The 22,328-nt window shown below is 38.3% G+C and overlaps 1 long non-coding RNA gene across 1 annotated transcript in view; it reads left to right on the top strand.

The window, feature by feature from the left end:
- The first annotated feature begins 307 nt into the window (after positions 1–307).
- LOC148107581 (uncharacterized) overlaps positions 308–22,328 on the top strand; it is a 70,669-nt gene continuing 48,648 nt past the window's right edge. Inside the window, exon 1 of the long non-coding RNA XR_015722125.1 lies at positions 308–7,299. This is a non-coding gene — a long non-coding RNA (uncharacterized LOC148107581). The remainder of the gene's footprint in view (positions 7,300–22,328) is intronic.

Below are 22,328 nucleotides of genomic sequence, written 5' to 3'. Positions count from 1 at the left end.
CCCCCCCCGCCCCCTCGCGGCTCCGCCGCTCCCTCTGCTCCTCCGCCCACCGCGCTCGGGGGCGCGCGCGCGGTCTCGCTCGGGCGGCTCGCCGGGCCCGCGCCTGCGCCCTTGCATTCCGCCGTGGGCGCGCGCGCGCCCCTGCAGGCTACGGAGCGGCGGCGCGGCTGTCTAGGAAACCGGGTCTCGGCGGGTCCGACTGGCGGCCGGAACCCGGCAGGGGGCGGAGGCTGGGCAGCCAGCAGGACCTGAACGCAGCGTACCGGCGTCGTGGCGTGGGTGAGGGGTCGCGCGGCCGAGTTGGGGGGCCCGCGTGTGCGCGTGTGGAGAGGAGGGGGTCGCGAAGGGAAGGTCTGAGGTGGAGGCGGGCGGGGCGCCCCCGGGAAGCAACAAGTGCGGAGGCCGACTGAACCTTGCCCGGGGGGTTTCGTACAATCCAGCGAAGAAGACTTCTCTGTGTTTGGTGCAGCGCTTTGCAGTTTCCAGAGCTCTTTGCCAGTTTTTCGTTACATCCGCACATGGCACCGTGTGAGGGAGCGAACGGCAGGCGTTGCCCTCTACGTTTTGAGGCCATCCAGGAGGGAAACACCGCTTTCTGGCCCGGGTCGTGACAGAATCAGAGACCACTGACCCTCCGTGGGCGGTCTTGGGAGAAGAATGCCTATCAGGACCTTCATTTGATAGCCTCAGCCCCGGGCCCTTGTAGGACAGTGTTTCTCAACCTTCCACCCCCACTTTCCATTATCGCGTTCTTAAGAAAGCGTTTTAGACATTTTGCTCACGAATCGCCGCCCTCCCCCCCATGAAATTCAAATATCACTGATAAACTGTATAGCTGTTTATGTACCATAGGTGTAGCTGTGTTTTATACATGTAGTAAGATTTCGCCCACTGGAGATGATATTGACCTCGTTGAGAGTGTCTGTTACAGGACTATGTTTCTGGGTTAGTAGGTGGGGTAAGTGGAGTAGATGAGGATTCTGGATGCACCCACAAATATTGTCTGTAGGTTAGAAGAGTTCATACACACACACAACAACAACAACAACAACTCTGATGTCTGCCAAGTACTGCCATGAGTAGTGGAACACGGTCACTAAGGCAGCTTCTGAACTCATAACTTTTAGTCTCCATCAGTTCGTGCTAAAAATATAGCCATGGGGTCCTGACATTTTTGTTAAAATACCTGAAAAGTTTGGAAATCCTCCTTTCTAGAACACTTAGTCTAGTGTAGCCTTTGGCTCTGCAGACCATCTTGATTTCCAGTTCTCCTGCCTCTTCTGAAGGTGTTTTGTTTTAGTTTAGGCCCATTTGGCCTCCCAAGAATGTTTCTGTCATTCTTGCTTCCTCCTCCCCTTCTGCTTTGCTAGCTAAAAAGATGGAAATTGTGGAATTGAAAGACTTCAAAACCTAAGTCATGAAATTGCGCCAGAGCCTGGATCATGCTTTTCTCAGACCCAGGAATATCCAGGTATGGAGTATCTAATTTGGCAAGTTGGGAATAGGTCAAGGTTCTTCAGTTCATCCCTCAGATTTCAGTGCTTCTTATGCTAATGGTGGAATTTCAGAGGGATAAAAGCCCTTGGAAGTAATATTTGTAGAAGCTACCAGGGTTGCCAGAGGATTTTTCTTTTACATTTCCAGAAGGAAGAAATGTGGACTGGAGGGGAGAAAGTGAGGATGGGTCAAGAAAATTTGAGAGTATGGATGACATGGGGGTGAGGGGAGTATAGTTTTCTGACAAGTGGTGGCATTTCGATTATACTTGAAAAAAGTGTAAAAAAAAAAAAAAAGCCTTGGCATTGTTGGCTCACATTGTTATCCGCTGCATTTTTTTCCCCACTTAGCGAACTTTGAAGATTTGCTAATACCATTGAAAAGCACCCAGTTACAATGCTAGTTAAAAGAGTAGGACAAGTATTTTGAAACTTACAGATGAATTGGAAGATCACTTTGGTTTACTGGGAGCCTTTGTAGTCCAATACAATTTTTGGTTCCAGGTGAAATGCTACTTCAAGGAAACTTTTGGTCTACAATGGCTGCTGTAAAGACAGCCAGAGGGAAAAAAACCGTGTAGAAATTATGTGCTAACATCTTTACCAGTATCTTCTAAGTGTGCTACCCCAACCCTCTTTTTTGGTAGTCTTTGAGTTCATGGAAAATCTAGGTGCAACCATTTTATGTGGTGAAGTAAAAAAAAAAAAAAAAAAAAAAAAAATCCCCAGACATGTATAATTTGTCAGCTCTATGCTGCCCCCTGGTGGTATCCTACTTCGCAGCACATACTCAAAATCTTCCCTCTCTTAAGTTAGGATATTGAAAACAGAAGTAGATAGGATGGCATTCAGCTTTCTCCAAACGGGCCCAGCTCTTGTTTTCAAATACCCCTAACACCCGAGGAGGACTAGCCCTTGAGGCTGATCAGTTTAGAGGAACATGAAGAGCTCTGGCAGGCCTCTTTAGTTTCTTCTTGAACTTGCCTGTAAGAATCCCTTGGGGACTCTTGTTTAAAATCAGATTCTGGAGCCTTACCTCAAACACATTAAAATCTAATCTACAGGAGAGTGGCCTGTGATTTTTATTTTTAACTGCCCCAGGGGATTCTTATCAATAGGAGAGGTTGGGGAATACTAGAGCTAATAATCAGAACAGGTGCTGCTTCAGAAGACTAGGTGATGAACCAGAGGGAATTTTGTGGGTGAGGTAGTTCCACAGCAGTAGGAAAATAGGAGCTATAAAGCAGGAGTGGAAGAAATTAACTGGGTTTAATCCTTCTATGACACTTGCTTCTAATGTGGCTATAATTGGCATGATATCCCATACCAAAATGTGTTTTGAGGTAAGTCAGATTTTTATTTTTTAGTGAGCTCTCCACCCAATGTGGGATTTGAACGCATGACTCCAAGATCAAGAGTTGTGTGCTCTACCAACTGAGCCAGCCAGGTACCCCAGATTTTCTTTAAGTTAAAAAGACTGTCTTTTCAAGAGTACCAGAATTACATAATCAGAAAATTTGTGCATGTATGTAGCTACAAGATTATGAGGGGGCAGATTAGAGATTATGTTGATATTGTGAATGTCTAAAAAAGATTGATAACCAGAGTTAAAATTTGTTCTCTTGAGGTAGTTACTTGTAAAAATAAAACATGAATCTGACGCCACATGATTTGTGAAATTTAATACCAAAAGATCTTAAATTGTTAATGTTTATGTACCTGTTAATATTTTAAAACCTTTTCTAAATGTTGATTTATAATGCAACCTCATTTACTTAGAACATACAGGGAGAAGGCCAATCTGAGTTAGTGAGAATCCTGAAAAATGGAATATGTGTGACTTTGATACTTATTTAAGCATTTGAGTATATTCACAGTAAGTGCTAACAAAGCAGCTTTTAAAAATCCTGCTGAGGGGTACCTGGATGGCCCAGTTGGTTGATCGTCTGACTCTTGATTTCGGCTCAGGTTGTGATCTCGGGGTTGTGGGGTTGAGTCCTGTGCCAGACTCAGTGCAGTTTGCTTGTTCCTCTCCCTCTGTTTCTCCCCGCTCTTCTGCTCGTGCTCTCTCTCTCTAAAATGAATAAATAAAATCTTTTTTAAAAATCCTGCTGAAATGGCTTTAATGAGTAAATATGATTGACTTTAAGTTAGCCAAGTTCATGTGCATACAGTCTGTGTGGGTAAAACACAAGGCATACTACCATCCACTCAGTAGGTCCTCAATTAACTTTAGTATTAAAAAGGTTTTCTTACAAGTAGGTTAAGTATACTTAATGTAGCAAACCCATCTTTACAGATAGTACTTCAATGGCAGATTTTCACCTTGAGCAGTGGCATACCAAGAGTGGGACAATAAGAGCATCACCTTGGGTGTAGGCAATAATAATTCTCATTGTCCTTAGAAAATTTAAACTGTAATAAACTCACTCAAAGTCTCTCTGCTTTTTATTACTGGTAATTTTTATGTATCAGAAATTCTAAGCAGTGTTGGTGATAAAAATCTACTGGTCTAAGTTCTAAGCAATTTTTGTAGTTATTTTTAAGTTTTAATAATATATAAGCTTTAAATTAACACATTTTAATTATCATTTAATAAATATATTCTACATGGAAGTGAATTCAGAGAACTCCCAGTTATACAGTTGGTCTTCTATATGGGTATTTTCCTAAGTAAATTGATAAAAATTCAGGGTAATTCAGGGCTTTGGGCACAGTTCATGTCCTCCTTAGGTCCATTTCTCATTTAAATAACTCTTAATTATTAATAAATAGTGGTAGCATGGTGATTGTAAGGATGAAGAAACAGAGCCTGATTGCTTCAGTATTGTTATTCTATGTGACCAGTTAGAGTTTTCATTTGTGTGAAATTAAGAGTGAAAGTGCAAACTTTGAGGTGTAATTTTTCTGGTTGGTAAGTACAAATTTTAGTTCCTATGTGAAACTATTCTTTTAAATAACTGAATCAAATATTTTTAACTTTAAAATTTATTCTTTTTGTTAATGTTTACTTCAAAACTAAAGAACAAATCAAGAGCATAGGAGGTGTATTGTTTTTATTTAGTACTTCAACAGACCAATATGTAGGTTTAAGATTTTCCGTTCTTCAAAAACGTTAATTCCATTACTTTTTTTTGGTACTATAATATTTATTTTATATTGGCATATAGGTGGATTTGAATAAAAGAATTTTCACAATCTGGGGGTGCCTGGGTGGCTCAGTCGGCTAAGCATCTAACTCTTGATTTTGGTGCAGGTCATGATTTCCGGGTTGTGAGATCAAGCCCTGAGTTGGGCTCCACACTCAGTGTGGAATCTGCTTGACATTTTTTCCATCTGCCCTTCCTCCCGCTTGAGCTCGCTCACTCGCTTGCTCTCTCAAATAAATAAATAAAATGTTTAAAAAAAGAATTTTCACAATCTTACTTTCCTGGCTATTATTGTTTCATTTCATGATCATTACTTGAAATAATTTTGTCACATAGGGGAAGGGGTATTAAAAATGCTACCCCTCTGTATGTCATATTCTGAATATACTACTGGGCTAAAATGATCACAAAGTAAATGGTATTCAAATTCAGTGATCTTTACTATAAGCTTAATATTTAGAATTTTACTTGTCCTTCATGAGGAAATTGTTCCTTTGACTACCTAAGTCATGTGCTGAAATGGAATATCAATGATTTTATATATATTTATACATATAAAACATACATTTTTTTAAACATGAAAACGATCCAGTATTCAAATTCTAGTAAAACTGGGCTGTTTTAAAACTTAGCAAGCACATGTCTATGTGTTTATTGATGGAATCCTAGTAATTGCTGACATTTATTAAATGTTTGTAATGTGCCAGATACCATTCTATGTGCTTTATATGTGTTAATTTTGTTATGACATCCCTAATGGGAAGGTACAGTTATCTCATTTTACAGAGCGAAAACTGAGGCACAAAGGGATTAAGTAACTTGCTCAAGATCACATAGCTAGTAAGTGGAGGAACGAAGATTTATCCTGATTCAGAGACCCCAAGTTCAACTCTAGTGCCTCAGTGACTCGCATGTATACACCAAATTGTGCCTCAATGAGTTTGAGAAATCATTTTGTAGTGAGAAAAGTATTTTGAATTTCAGGGTTCCATCACTAATTCATCCTGTAACTTTGAATAAGGCAGTTAGGTAAATGTCCCTTATTTAGAGAGGCTGGAACTTACTCCATCTAGAAGTTCTCTGAATTTCTTTCTAGTTATAAATTTTGATGATTCTAGGATTATTTTTATGTAAAGAAGAAAATTTGATTTTTCATTTATCTAATAGACTAAAAATGAACTAGAAAAATAATTAGTATGATTGAATAACTTAAGGTAGATAAATTTTTGATGTTTTGCAGTTGCAAAATTATACTACTATTAAACCTTTTATGTTCATTATTTGACTACAGAAAGACCATAAACTTCTTTGGGATTGATTGTGCATTCCAAAAATTGGCTTGGTATAAAAACATACTACTCATATATGCTACTTTTATATAATTTTAGGTGTTTGAGCCACTGCCTTGACCTTCTCAGTGCCATATAAAGTAAAGCTCTTTGGGGGAAATGAACTTTTAAAGTGGAAGATAGATCATACTGTATACCACTCTTCCTCCTTTCTCATGAAGGTTATCACCTTACTGAAATGACAATCCTTATTAACTCTATCCATAATATTTTTTCTTGGTAGAGACATAAAAAAAAATAACTTTAAAATATTTATTTGAGAGAGAGAGAGAGATGTGTGTGAAGGGGCAGAGGGAGAGGGAAACCAGACTCCCTGCTGGGCATGGAGCCTGAGGTACTAGGCTCTATCTCAGGATCCTGAGATCATGAGCCCAGACCAAGAGTCCAATGCTGAACCGACTAAGCCACCCAGCTGCCCCCAAAAGTAAATTTTTTTAAAAAGATTTTTTATTCATTTGAGAGACAGCAAGGGAGAGCATGAGCAGAGGAGTGGGTCAGAGGGAGAGGGAGAAGCAGACTCCCCACTGAGCAGGGTACCCCACTGGGGGCTCAACCCCAGGACCCCGGGATCATGACCTGAGCCGAAGGCAGACCGACTGAGCCACCCAGATGCCCCCAAAAGTAACTTTTATAATAAAAGAAATATAATTCCTTGCCATATCTCCAGACTCCCTGCTTGAAAGGGCATCCCCCCCACACACAATTCAGTACTCTTTTTTTTTTTTTTTCCTTTTTTCAGGGAGGGGAAGAGAGAGAGCATGTGAGCAGAGGAAGGAGGCAGAGGTACAAGCAGATTCTGCGCTGAGCATGAGCCCTATGTGGGGCTCAATCCTATGACCCCGAGATCATGACCTGAGCTGAAATCAAGAGTCTGATGCTTAACCAACTGAGCTGCCTAGGAACCCCAATCCTCTTTTATTAAAATTCCATATCCCTCTTAACCCAACTTTTAGCCTTGTACTTAACAATAAGTAGTTTTCCTAGAGCTTAAAAAAAAAAAAAGTTGGGGAAGGAGGAGAAATTAAACATGTCAACAAAGTAAGATTTCTGCTGCTTATTATGAAGTCCTCAGGAGTATCACCAAGTAGAAGAAAAAGCTGATATGAAATTTGTAAACATTCTGCTTTCCTTCTCTTTATGTGCTACTAAAATTGTTATGTAAAATATTTTCCATTTTTATTTTTCTTTATGGCTGACATAATTTCTTTCAAAGCAGAGGAAATAGAGGTGAAGTATAAAGTGAGAGCCAGTTTCTTCTCTACTCTGCAATCTGGGAGAAAAAACTTTTACCCAAGGACAAATCAGGTAAGTAAGTATTTGTTATTTCATTCTAATGTTTCGGGGCCATACCTGTAGCTGTAATTTGTCAACTATAACCATAGATCATGGGTTTAATTTAAGAGACAATAATGTAGACTCCACAGTATATAAAGTTCTGTAACATTTAATTTATAGAAGCTTGGGTCTCAATTCTAATATTTGAGAAAGCCTGTAGAACCATGAAAACATTAAAAACAACAAAGTTCTGTAAACTGGTTAAATCTAAGTCTGGTCTTCATGATTTAAAAACAATATGAATAGAGCTAAAGAAGGTTAAGAAAGTTTTGGAGAATAGTCAGGAGTCTGGAAAATAGTCCAACTTGTTGAGCTTAGAAAATCGAAGGCTAAGAGGTGATAATGCTTTTCAAGTAGGTAAGATATTATCATACTGAGCATGGTGCCTGTCCTTTTCCCATCTCCAGAGGGGAAATGCAGCAGGATAAATTTATGTTAGAAAAAATCAAAGATTTTCAAAACCACAATGATATACCACCTCACACCAGTCAGAATGGCTAAAATTAACAAAACAGGAAACAACAACATGTTGGCGAGGAGGGGGAGAAAGGAGAACCCTTTTACACTATTGGTGGGAATGCAAGCTGGTACAGCCACTCTGGAACACAGTATGCAGGTTCCTCAAGAAGTTAAAAATAAAGCTACCCTATGATGGAGCAATTAACACTACTAGGTGTTTCCCCAACGATACAGATGTAGTGATCTGAAGGGGCACCTGCACCCCAATGTTTATAGCAGCAGTGTCCACAATAGCCAAACTCTGGAAAGAGCCAAGATGTCCATCGACAGATGAATGGATAAAGATGTGGTATGTGTATGTATGTATATACACACACACACACACACACACACAAGTGGAATATTACTCAGCCATCAGAAAGGTTGACTACTTACCATTTACATCAACATGGTTAGAACTGTAGGGCATTATGCCGAGCAAAGTAAGTCAATCAGAAAGACAGTTATATGGTTTCACTCCTATGTGGACTATAAGAAACAGCACAGAGGATCATAGGGGAAGGGAGTGAAAACTGAATGGGAAGTCATCAAAGAGGGAGAAAAAATTGAGAGACTGATAACTATAGGAAACAAACTGAGGGTTGCTGGAGGGGAGGTGGGTGGGAGAATGGGGTAACTGGGTGATGGGCATTGAGGAGGGCATGTGATGTAATGAGCACTGAGTGTTATACGCAACTGATGAACACTACATCTGAAACTAATGATGAACTATATGTTGGCTAATTGAATTTAAGTTAAAAAAAGAAAAATCAAAGATTTTGAAATTAAGGATGTATAATATTAGAATGATTTACATTGGGAAGTTGTAGAATCCACTTTCTAAAAGGTCTAAATAGCCTGATCATCTGCCAAGAACAGCTTATATACCCACTTACACATCCAACTAATTTTATGATGCTATTGTTTATTTTGAAAAGCACATAGTGATTTTTGTCTAAGGCAGTAGCTAACATGGTGTATTTTTAATGATAGAATACTTAAACTTATAGAACTGACTTTAGGAATATTATGGAAAATTATCAAGTTATTTTATGAGCCCAGAAATAGTCATGTGTTTTATTCAGTTCCATTGTTGACTGTGTGACCATCATTAACGTGTTAAATTTTTCTGTTTCATATAATACTCTCCAAATATATATATGTTAACACTGACAGAAATTGAATTATGGACCTCTAGCAAGACTCAAGAAAAGGACGGGAAATTTAAAGATGACTGTTTTCAGGATTGTTGAGGACTGCTCTCTGAAATGTATGATAAGGTGCAGATTTCAAACAATAAGTGGACCACGGTGTGATAATCTGAAAATGGCATTCGGGAACAAAGAAAAGGCTGTTCCTCACTTATTTCTATTGATTGAGAGAAAGTGGGGAAAGTAAGGACTAAATAGTTATATTGGAAAAGGCACCTTGTGACTTAAGGGAAAACCAGATTTTTATGAAGAGTGAACTGCAGAGGATAAAAGGAGTTTATCCTCAGAGAAATGGACTCTCTAGTAGGTGGGGGTGGGGGTGGAGGGTTAAGAATGGCTTAAGAAGTTGAAGAATTGGGTGTAGAGTGAGTGTGGTTGGGTTTGAGGGGGTTGAGTGTGAAGATGTGATGGTCGGAGGCAAAAGGGAAAAAAGATGTGCTGATAGAGGTGACTGACTAAAACAGATGAAGGCAGTATTTGAGTAGAAGAGAAAAGTAGACACAGGAAAATCAGGGCCATTAAGATAATATTTCTTTATGAGCAAGAAAATATTAAAGATAACCAGTTACATATTAGAGGAAAATGGGACGGGATGGTAATTACTCCAGGACTGAGAAGGGCACGCATATGCAAAAAATCACCAGGCTGACTAACCCTTTATTTCAAGAGTTTTCCTGGGACAGTGTTCAGAGACTTAAATCTGGATGTTGATTCTGGTCTTCAAGAACATAGGACACCTCTAGGAAAACCAGGGTGCCAGGGACAACACTAAGAGGTCAATAGGGTTGGGAAGCTTTGATTTTTATCTTCTTTACATCTCTTTGGAGAGCTGTAGCATTTTGTAGGAGACCTGCATAATTCAAGACTATTCTTGGCAGCAAAAAATGGAAAGTTTGCTATTGCCGTGTGGCAGTAGCTTAAGAGAGTTTTTAATTTTTTATTGTTTATTTATTTACTTAAGATTTTATTTATTTATTTGACAGACAGCAAGAGAGGGAACACAAGCAGGGGGAGTGGGAGAGGGAGAAGCAGGCTCCCCACTGAGCAGGGAGCCAGACATGGGGCTTGATCCCAGGACCCTGGGATCATGACCTGAGCCGAAGGCAGATGTTTAATGACTGAGCCACCCAGGTGCCCCAAGAGTTTTTTAAATCACTCACCAGTCAACTTCAAAACTGACTCTTAAAAAATTATGAATTTGGGTGAATTTGTGTTATTTCATATTTTGCACATAAAATAAATATTATCAGTTCATTTCCTATTTGCATAAAATGCAACCTTAACAGGAAAACCTAAACTGTTTAGGTTTTCCTGTTAAGAGTGATGCTATAGCAGCAATGTCCACAATAGCTAAATCGTGGAAGGAGCCGAGATGCCCTGCAACAGATGACTGGATTAAGAAGTTGTGGTCCATATATACAATGGAATATTACTCAGCAATCAGAAAGAATGAGTTCTCAACATTTGCTACAACATGGACGGCACTGGAGGAGATAATGCTTAGTGAAATAAGTCAAGCAGAGAAAGACAATTATCATATGATTTCTCTTATCTATGGAACATAAGAACTAGAATGATCAGTAGGGGAAGAAAGGGATAAAGAAAGGGGGGGTAATCAGAAGGGGGAATGAAACATGAGAGACTATGGACTATGAGAAACAAACTGAGGGCTACAGAGGGGAGGGGGGTGGGGGAATGGGATAGACCGGTGATGGGTAGTAAGGAGGGCACATATTGCATGGTGCACTGGGTGTTATACACAACTAATGAATCATCGAGCCTTACATCGAAAACCGGGGATGTACTGTATGGTGACTAACATAATATAATAAAAAATCATTATTAATAAAAAAAAAAAAGAGTGATGCTAGCTAACATTTGTTGAGGGCTTCTTATTGCCACGTGCTTTACGTGTATAGATTCACTTTATATTCAGACAACTCTTTGAAATAGGCACTATTATTCTATCCCAAGCTCTCTTGTATAGTTGAGGAAGCTGGATGTGAAGATTTTTATCCAATGTCACACACTTATTCCGTGCTGGAATGTTCCAATGTGGAACTGGGATTTGCATTCCATCTTTCTGCCTCCAGAGCCCATGCTTTTACGCCCTCTACTACATATCTTTTTATATATAAAAATTGTGAGTTGTGGGTTGCTTGGAAACTATTACTTTTTGAACCGTTGGTGACTTGAATATATTGATAGGTGGCACAATTTATGTCAAAAAAGTGGCTTTTGTGCACTGCTGCATAGAATGAAAATCGACTTATTGCTTCTTTAAATGTCTTAAAGAAGTTCATGCCGATATACTTAGTGATGTGAAGGGCTATTGCCTTGGTTAGGCCTGTTGCTGTTATTCAAAAGACTGCACTGGGTGGTATAACCTTAATTAGTGAACTTACCAGGATTTGACTCAGTTTTGTGGTTTTAGAAACCTGGTCTGGACATTAAGTGTCCCAAAGAGGATTAAATTAGTCTAACAAGCTCATCAGCCGAATATGTAAAGCCAGAATACAAATTTATTAATTTACAGTGAGATGAAACTGTTACATAAACCAGTCATACCAGGATGATCAATGTAATTTTCTTTCAGGTTTTGGACCTGATGGGAAATCAAATTATAATCAAGAGGTTTCTTGGTGAACAACAGGCACCACGAATATTTGTTGTTTTTTTTTTCCACAAAATTTGTCTATTTCGGAAATTCCTCAAGGATATCATCAATAATAGCTGCTATTGGCATGTACTGTCAGTCCTTAACTTATAAATAGCTTCCACCCCTGCCCCCCCAACACCAGGGGCTCTGCTGCCATAGAAACAGTTGTTAATAAACATGGGTATTTAGAGAATCTGTGGGTTCAGAATTGAAGGAAGGGAAAGTGTGTGAAAAGCAGAGTTGCTAAAGGGTGCTAATTTCAGGGATGGACTCCTAAGTAGGATGAGTAGTGATCTCTTTACCTAAAATGTATTTTGTAGCACTGCTTTTTTCCCTCACTTCTGTTATATTGCCCAAAATTTCACCAAATAGAGATTGGTTTCTATTTGTCAAGTGTTCTCTTATAACTATAAATATCTATGTGTGGCAGTTATTCTTAGTGACCTTACTAATACCCATTCCCTGTTGCTCACCTTCATTTTCTTAGGGGCAACTATGTGCCAGCTTTAAGCAAAAAACTGTAGTTAAAGCCAGTCATGAGAATCCCATTCTCTTTTGCCAGGGATCCTGAAGACAAGTCTGTTGACTTTAGGAAAGGCTTTTATTTTCCTGATAAAGAGACCATAGGTGGCTGGTACTCTCCTTTTTCCACTTTCTTTGTGCCTTAAATGCAAACACGAAGCTGGGAGACATAGCAGCCATCTTGCATCCATGAGATGACAAGTATGAGGCTGAAAATGTGATTCCAAACAAACTGAGGACCATGGAGGAGATGGATCAAGAGAGTTTGGAACATTGTCGGATAGTGTGTCCAACCTTGGACTGCCTACCTCCAGGGCTTAGTATGGGGAAAAATAAGGGAGGGGAGTTGTAACCTTTGTTATATGATAGCAAAGCTTTTGATTAACCTGTGCCTGCTGTTTCTTGGAAGGCTGACTGTGTGCAAACTGAAGCTGCAGTGTTAGGAAAAATTTAGAATATTGTCATGTGTTGGTTACTTTTTGTGCCTTTTCAGAAGGATCCTAGAGAAGGGGATGAACTCACATTAGTGCTCCTCAGCATGAGAGCAGAGAGGGCAACAAAATACAGCTTAGGTATAGAGGTATTCTGCCTGTAGCTCACACTCTAAATTGACAGAGTCCCATATTTTGGAATTTTATATGGATTAAGGGCAGTACCTCCTCACCTAAGATTATTTTTAGAATTGCTTCAAATCTTTTATGAGAGTTCAGAGGTCAGTAGCTAAGAGATGACAATCTCCAAGCCTAAAAATTATTTCTAGAAATGTTTTTGGCTGTGGTTACTCATAGGAATTGATCCAAAGAAAATAGACCAGAGGCTTGATGTGTTTTTGAGGGAATTTGAGGGAAGCTGGCAATTAATTATGATTGTTTTTACCTTCTAAGCAATTCTCATACCTTCCTCCCTAAGTCAGACCAATATGAAGTAGACTACAAAAGCTGTGGAACCCCCGAGAAGGGCATCCACTTCAAAGCCTATCGTAGATATGGCTATACAGGACAGTAACAAAGCAGATACTCTAGAGACTTAAACTAAAGCTGCTGGACTGACTAGTCAAGGAGTTTACTTTATTGCCTACCAAGGAATCTGTGATTTCTGACCAATAAGATTTAATATGGATTGTGAACTATTGACCACTGTGTGCTGCCTATTATCCCCTTTCTTAATGGAATTTTTATTGAGGGTCCCTTTGTTCTTTCTTTTTCATTATTTTATAAATATATATAGGAAGGGAGTGGTTTAGAGACAAGTTATGTTTTAGCCCTACAGATGGTCAGATAAGAGTTGCCATATTTTTACTACATAGAATAGATAGAAAATCACCCGGAGATCCTATTTCATGGAGTAATTGGATGAGGTGGTGGGGTTGTCTTCCTTGAGAAAATGGTAAGTCTGTTCTGTTTAACATATATGCGTAAGAAGTGTGTATGTGCATATTGAGTTGAGGACTGGCAGACGTTGGTGGCCAGCCCATATCCATTCCTTACCTGTGCCATAAAAATTAGATTTTGAATCTTTGTTACTGCTGCAGTAGCCATGCACTACAACTCCAGATTCCAGTCTATGAAAGCTTTCCCTTTTTCTAAGTAAAGGGTCAGACAGGGCTGGGGTTAAGCCTTTTTCTTGCTTTGACCTTAGATACAGTGTTTGGAGCTGCAGTGATCATCTTGGAATTATTAAACAATAAATATGAGTGCAAAAATTTAATATGTTGTGGAAGGTGGAGCAAAAATATTGAAGATATTGATGGCATTATTGATTACTAACCCAATCTTAGCAATCACCGAGTTCAAGATTTTTTGTCTTGTGTGAAAAATGAATCCATATTTGTATATGCTATTGTCAACTGGGTTCTCTGTTCCCTATAACCCAAAGCGTCCTTAACAGTTAAAGCATAAATGTCTCTTTTCTGTACTACAATGTCAAGGATAGTTTTTGTTTATTTTTGGTCATGATGTCTTACTAGTAAATAATGGCTATATGAAGAGAAGAAAAGATTTTTTAAACTTTCGAAGTGTTACTATGTACAGGCATCTTCTCAATATGTGGTCCAGATTGCATTTTTTTTTTTTTTACTTTTTGAAATAGAACATTGGCATATCTCAGCATTGCATTTTAGTAAATTAAGAAACACCTTTTGGGGGGGGGCGCCTGAGTGGCTCAGTCGTTAAGCATCTGCCTTTGGCTCAGGGCGTGATCCTGGGGTCCTGGGATCGAGCCCCACATTAGGCTCCTCTGCCGGGAGCCTGCTTCTTCCTCTCCCACTCCCCCTGCTTATGTTCCCTCTCCCGCTGGCTGTCTCTCTCTCTCTCCCTCTGTTAAATAAATAAATAAAATCTTTAAAAAGAAAAACAACCTTTTGAAAATTGGTGTCTCATGCTAAGTTATATAGTAAGAAATGCTAAAGGTTGTTAGAACCATATAAAAGTCTTCGGGAAGAAATTGCTGACTCCAGTGGAATGGTTCAATGTAAAAGTCTTGGCTTTTGTATGGAACAGTCTTTTAGTTCTGCATCATTGACTACTAGTAAATGTTTATTCCAAAGTGGTGTTTTACTTTAACTGCTTTATATCAGAACAGGTACTTGTTCTTCCAGTGTCCATTTAAATGTTTTTGTTCATTTCAGAAAATTGTTTTATTCCAATTGTGACTCAGCTATATGAGGTTCAGGATAGTGCTTTTCTACTTTTGCCCTTTTTAAAATTAATTAAAAATAATAGCCAAGTGTGCCAGCTTTTTATAACATAAGGAAATGCTTGAACACCAAACAAAGGTAAATAAGGAGCTAAGCAGAGTAGACCTATTCCTTTGGATTTATTTTATAGAAAAATTATATTTGGCTTCAAGAGAAGCTAGCTTTCTAATTCCTAGTCATACTGACAAAATGTGATCCAAATACTTTTCTAGGAAGAGAAAAAAATTAGGCTGATCTGAAGGCTTTTTGTTTGTTTCGTTTTGTTTTATGTTCTAAAAACAAAAACTTTTAAAATTATTTTAAAATTAAGCTGAAGGGCCTGACACTGAAGATTCTATTATTACCATGTCTAAATACATATGAAATGGTTTTGAGGTGTTGAGATGTATTGGTCTCCACTGTGGTTTTGTTGCTGGCCTCCTCCATAGTATTTTGCTTTCCTTTCCTGAGTTAAGCCTGACAAAAAACAAGTATCCTAAGACTAGCAAGCTGACATCTAAGTGGGAGGTTCTTAAATGTAGATAAGGGTGGTTTTAACCAACTGGCTGAAAAATCTGATCTATTTCTACTGAGGTTTGTACATTCTACAGAAAGGATTTGAAACAAAATTTAAAACTTAGGGTTTTTCGTTATTTAACTTACTCTTATTTTTAAGAATGTGTTGTTATTGGGGCACCTGACTGGCTCAGTTGGTAGAGCATGTGACTCTTGATCTCAGGTTTGTAAGTTCAAGCCCCATTTTGGGTGTAGAGATTACATAAAAATAAAATCTTAAAAAAAAAAAAAAGAATGTGTCTTTATTAGAGTGGTGGCTTTTATGACTACCCTATAAGGTGTTTCTGCTGGGTGATTCTCCTGTCTACTTTTTATGATTACCTTGTTTGCTGGCTGTTCTTGAATTGATATACACGTGCCCATATTCTTTCAGTGTGGGAGGCAGCATTGCTAAGTGGATACCTTCCTTTCTGGCCTCATCTTCCACTATCTGCTCAAACTGCACAGGTATTCTAGTTAGTTCACTATCTACTAAGTCCCACACTTATGAAATTGCAAAGGGAAGCCAAAATTGTATTCAGTAATGAACAGATCACTTACAAAATTAGTTGTGCTTCATACATGCACGCCTGTTTAGCTGAGGGGCATTGTTAGCCAGTCTTTTTCCGATTGCTGAATACTCCTGTAAAACACTTAATGCAATACAAGTGATTTTAGGGTTCAATTAGCCTCCATTTCCTTCTCTCTAAAATGAGGATAATCCCTACACTGCAAGATTATTGGACTATAAGGACTATATAGTGTATATGAAACTTTTTATTTACTTATTTTTTTGCTTGAAAATTTAAAAATTTTTTTAATTCCAGTGCAATTACCATACAGTGTTATATTAGTTTCAGGTGTCCAGTATAGTTATTCAACAGTTGCATATGTTACTCAGTGCTCATCAAATGAGTGTACTCTTTTTTATTTTTTTAAAGATTATTTATTTTAGAAAGAGCATAAGCAGGAGGGGCAGAGGGAGAGGGAGAGGTAGAAAGAATCTCAGGCTGACTGCGTGCTGAGCACAGAGTCCAACGTGGGGCTCCATCCCAGGACCCTAAGATAATGACCTGAGCCAAAACCAAGAGTTAGATGCTTAACCAACTGAGCCACCCAGGTGTCCCTAGAAAAGTGTACTCTTAATCCCCTTAAGCTCTTTCACCCATCCCCCCCCCCACCAATCTCTCTTCTGGTAACCATCTATTCTCTATAGTTAAGAGTCTGTTTTTCGGTTTGCCTCTCTGTATCTCTTTTCCTCCTTTGCTTGTTTCTTAAATTCCACATATGAATGAAATCATATGGTATATCTCTTTGACTGACTTATTTTGCTTGGCATTGTACTCTCTGGAGCCATCCATGTTGTTGCAAATGTCAAATTTCATTCTTTTTAGTGGCTGAACAATATTCCATCATGTATATATACCATATCTTTCTTTATCCATTCTTGGATGGCTACTTGGGCTGCTTCCATATCTTGCTTATTGTAAATAATGCTGCTATAAATATAGGGGTGCATGTGTCCCTTTGAATTAGCGTTCTTGTATTTTTGGGGTAAATACCCAGTAGTGCAATTGCTGGATCATTAGGTAGTTTTATTTTTGACTTTCTGAGGAATCTCCATACTGTTTTCCACAGTGGTTGCACCAGTTTGTGCTCCCAACAACAATGCATGAGAGTTCCTTTTTTTTCACCATCCTTGCCAACATCTGTTGTCTCTTACATTAATGAGTTTAGCCATTCTGACAGTGAGGTGTGAGGTGATATCTCATCGTAGTTTTGATTTGCATTTCTCTGATGATGAGTAACTACGATGAACATCTTTCCATGTGTCTTTTGGCCATCTGTATGTCTTTATACCATCATCTTCTTTATCCATTCATCTATCAGTGGACACATGGGCTGCTTCCTTAATTTGGCTTTTATAAATAATGGCGTAGTAAACATAGGGGTGCACATATCCTGTCAAGCCAAGTTAGTGTTTTCTGTTCTTTGAGTGAATAGCCAGTTGTATGATTACTGGATCATAGGGTAGTTCTATTTTTAATTTTTTAAGGAACCGCCATACTGTGTTCTACATTGGCTGCACCAGTTAGCATTCCCACCAGTAGTGCATGAGGGTTCCTTTTCCTTCACACACTTGCCAATACTTATTTGTTGTGTTGTTGAGTTTAGCCATCCTGACAGGTGTGTGGTGGTATCTCATCGTGATTTTGATTTGCATTTTCCTAATGATGAGTGATGTTGAACATCTTTTCATGTGTGTATTGGCCATCTGTATGTCTTCTTTGAAGAACTGTCTGCTCATGTCCTTTTTAATTAGATTATTTTGGGGGGGAGTTGTATAGCTCTTAATATATATTTTGGATACTAACCCTTTATCTGATATTTCATTTGCAAATATCCTCTCCCATTCAGTATGTTGTCATTTAGTTTGTTTCCTTTGCTGTGTAAAAGCTGTTTATTTTGATGTAGTTGCAATGGTTTATTTTTGCTTTTGTTTTCCTTGCTTTAGGAAATATATATAGAAAAAATGTTGCTATGGGCAATGTCAGGAAAATTACTGCTCTCTTCTTGGATTTTTATGGTTTCAGGTCTCACATTTAGGTCTTTAATCCATTTTGAGTTTGTTTTTGTGAATGGTGTAAGAAAGTGATCCAGGTCCATTCTTTTGCATGTAAGTGTCCAGTTTTCCCAACACCATTTGTTGAAGAGACTGTCATTTTCCCATTGCATATTCTTGCTTCATTCTTGTTCCGTTTAGCACCTATCAAAGATTAATTGACCATATAATTGTGGGCTTATTTCTGGGATTTCTGTTCTGTTCCACTGTTCTATGTGTCTCCTTTTGTGCCAGTACCATCCTGCTTTGATTGTTACAGCTTTGTAGTATAACTTGAAATCTGGGATTGTGATACCTCCGGTTTTGTTCTTTCTTTTCAAGAGTGTTTTGACTATTCTTTTGTGGTTTCATACAAATTTTAAGATTATTTGTCCTAGTTCTGTGAAAAATGCTGTTGGTATTTTGATACAGATTACATTAAATCTGTAGACTGCTTTAGGTAATATGATATTTTAACAATACTTTTTCTCCCAGTCCATGAGCATGGAATATCTTTCCATTTATTTGCATCATTTTCAAATTCCTTCATTAATATTCTACAGTTTTCAGAGTACATGTCTTTCACCTCTTCGGTTAAGTTTATTCCTAGGTACTTTATTATTTTGGGTGCAGTTGTAAGTAGAACTATTTTCTCGATTTCTCTTTCTGTTACTTCATTATTAATGTATGGAAATGCAAGGGATGTCTGCATATTGATTTTGTATTCTGTGACCTTTTGGTGGAGTCTTTTGGGTTTTCTATATGTAGTATCATGTTATCTGCAAATAAAGTTTTACGTCTTCCTTACTGATTTGGATGCCTTTGATTTCTTTCTCCTGTCTGATTACTGTGGCTAAGACTTCCAGTACTGAATAAAAGGGTGGGAGTGGGCATCCTTGTCTTTTTCCTGATATTAGGGGAATGCGCTCAGTTTTCTACCATTAAGTATGATGTTAGCTGTGGTTTTTTCGTAGATGACCTTTATTATGTTGAGGTACCTCCTTTGTTGTAAGTTTTTATCATGAATGGATGTTATACTTTGTCAAATGCTTTTTCTGCATCTGTTGAAATGATCATATGGCTTTTATCCTTTCTTGTTGATGTGATGTATCACATTGATAGATTTGGAAATACTGAACCACACTTGCATCCTAGGAATAAATCCAACTTGATCCTGGTGAGTGATTTATGTAATATATCATTGGATTTGGTTTCCTAATATTTTGTTGAGGATTTTTGCATCTTTGTTCATCAGAGATATTAGCCTGTAGTCCTCTTTTTTTTGTAGTGTCTTTTTTGATTTTGGTATTAGGGTAATGCTGGCCTCATAGGATGAATTTGGAGGCTTTCTAATTTGGGGAATATTTTGAGGACAATGGGTATTAACTCTTCTTTAAATGTTTGGTAAATTCACCTGTGAAGCCATCTGTCCCTCACTTTCAGTTTGGAGTTATCTTTGGGTCTAAAGTGAATCTCTTGTAGATAGGATATGGATGGGTCTATACAATCTGATACCCTGTGTCTTCTGATTGAAGCATTTAGTCTAACATTTACTTTCAAAGTAATTATTGAAAGTTATGAATTTAGTGCCATTGTATTACCGGTAAATTTTGCTGTTTCTGTAGATTGTCTCTGTTCCTTTCTGTTCTTTATACTTTTGTGCTCTCTTTGCTCAGAGGATCCCCTTTAATATTTCCTACAGGGCTGGTTTAGTGATCATGAATTCTTGTAGTTTCTGTTGTCCTGGAAGCTGTTTATCTCTCCTTCCATTCTGAATGACAGCCTTGCTGGATAAAGTATCCTGGCTGCATATTTTTCCCATTTAGTACTTGAATATATTATGCCAGTCCTTTCTGGCCTTCCGGGTCTTTGTGGACATATCTGCTGCCATCCTTATGTGTCTACCCTTGTAGGTTAAGGACCTCTTGTCCCTAGCTGCTTTCAGGAATTTCTCTTTATCTCTGAAATCTGCAAGCTTCACTATTATATGTCAAGGTATTGACCTATTTTTATTGATTTTGAGGGGAGATGCTCTCTGCCTCCTGGACTTGAATGGAAGTTCTCAGCTATAATTTGTTCACATAAACCTTCTGCTCCTCCCTCTCTCTCTCTCTTTCTTCTTCTTCCTTCTTCCTTCATCTTCCTCCTCCTTCTTCATCTTCTTTCTTTCTTTCTCTTCCTCCTCCTCCTCTTCCTCCTCCTCCTCCTCCTCCTTCTTTTTATTCTTCTTCTTTTTTCTTCCCCTACTATTTGGATATTATTTTGCTTAAGGGTATTGCTGATTTCTCAAAATCTGCCTTCATGATCTAGTAGTTTTTCTCTCTTTTTCTCAGCTTCCTTTCTTTCATCATTTTGTCTTCTGTATGACTGACTCTCTCTTTTGCCTCATTTATCCTAGCTGTTAGAGCCTCCATGTTTGACTGCATCTCAGTAATAGGCTTTTAAATTTTGACCTGATTAGATTTTAGTTCTTTTACTTCTCTGGAAAGGGATTCTCTAGTGTCTTCTATGCTTTTTTCAAGCACAGCTAGTATCTTTATAATCGTTCTTTTGAATTCTAGTTATGGCAATTTACTTATATCTGTATTGATTAAATCCCTAGCAGTGAATACTACCTCTTGTTCTTTTGGTTTGAGTTTCCTCATCTTATCATTATATCCAGAAAAGAATAGAAGAGAGAGAAAAGACAAAAATAACGACACCAGAAAAAACAACCAAAACTTTAAAAAATTGGTCACTTTTCTATTTGTAGAATTGCAGCAATACTTTTCTCAGTTCACTGATTGATTTTGCAGATATTCAGAATGATTTGATAACTATCTAGCTGAATTCCAGGGGTCAGACAAACTTAGGGTCCCCTCCTCCTCTGCCATCTTAACTCCTTCCCCCATGGATTCCCCTTTCTACACATCATGGTGAACACCTGTCACTTCTCATGTAGCTGATTTTAGCCCTTCTGACAGTTACAAGGTGATAGCTCATTGTAGTTTTGATTTGCATTTCCCTCAAGACGAGTGATGTTGAGCATCTTTTCATGTATCTCTTGGCCACATCTGTGTCTATTCTGGAGAAATGTTGATTCATGTCTTCTTTCCATTTTCTGTGGATTGTTTTTTGGATGTTGACTTGTATCAGTTCTTTATATATTTTGGATACTAACCCTTTATCAGATATGTCACTTGCAAATATGTTTTCCCATTCCTTAGGTTGCATTTTAGTTTTGTTGACTATTTCCTTTGCTGTGCAGAACTTTTTATTTTTATATAATCCCAGTGGTTTATTTTTGTTTTTATTTCCCTTCCCTCAGGAGACCTATCAAGAAAAATATTGCTACAGCCCATGTTACAGACATTACTGCCCATGCTATCTAGGATTTTTATGGTTTCAGGTCTCACATGTAGGTCCTTAATCTATTTCGAGTTTACTTTTGTGTATGGTATAAGAACGTGGTCCAGTTTCATTCTTTTGCATCTTTCCAGTTTTCCCAACACCATTTGTTGAAGAGATTTTTTTCCCATTGGATATTCTTTCCTGCTTTGTTGAAAATTAATTGACCATATAATTATGGGTTTGTTTCTGGGTTTTCTATTCTGGTCCATTGATCTATATGTCTATTTTTATGCCAGTATCATACTGTTTCGATCACTACACCTTGTATAATATAACTTGAAATCTGGAATTATAATGCCACCAGCTTTACTTTTCTTTTTCAGGATTTCTTTGACTATTTAGGGTCTTTTGTGGTTCCATACAGATTTTGGATTGTTTGTTCTAGCTCTGTGAAAAATGCTGGTGGTATTTTGATAGGGATTGCATTGAATGCATAGATTGCTTTGGTTACTCTAGTCATTTTAAAAATATTTTTTTCTTCCTGTCCGTGAGTATGGAGTGTCTTTCCATTTCTTTCTGTCAGATGCCCCAGGTGTCATATTCTTAAAAAGTAGTCTGGAAGACTTCATTCAGAAGTTAATTGTGGGGCGCCTGGGTGGCACAGCGGTTAAGCGTCTGCCTTCGGCTCAGGGCGTGATCCCCGCGTTCTGGGATCGAGCCCCACATCAGGCCCTTCCGCTATGAGCCTGCTTCTTCCTCTCCCACTCCCCCTGCTTGTGTTCCCTCTCTTGCTGGCTGTCTCTATCTCTATCGAATAAATAAATAAAATCTTTAAAATAAAAAAAAAGAATATGAAATCTGTTCTTCTCCCACTCCTACTTTTTCTTAAAAAAAAAAAAGAAGATTTATTTAGTTGAGAGACAGAGATTGACAGAAGGAGAGGGGAAG

The sequence above is a fragment of the Ursus americanus genome, chromosome 28 (assembly GCF_024610735.1).
Source record: "Ursus americanus isolate L20-20 chromosome 28, mUrsAme1.1.p, whole genome shotgun sequence".
Taxonomy (NCBI): Eukaryota; Metazoa; Chordata; class Mammalia; order Carnivora; family Ursidae; genus Ursus; species Ursus americanus.
Note: the sequence above shows the minus strand (reverse complement) of the source record. Positions and strands in the feature narration are given on the sequence as shown.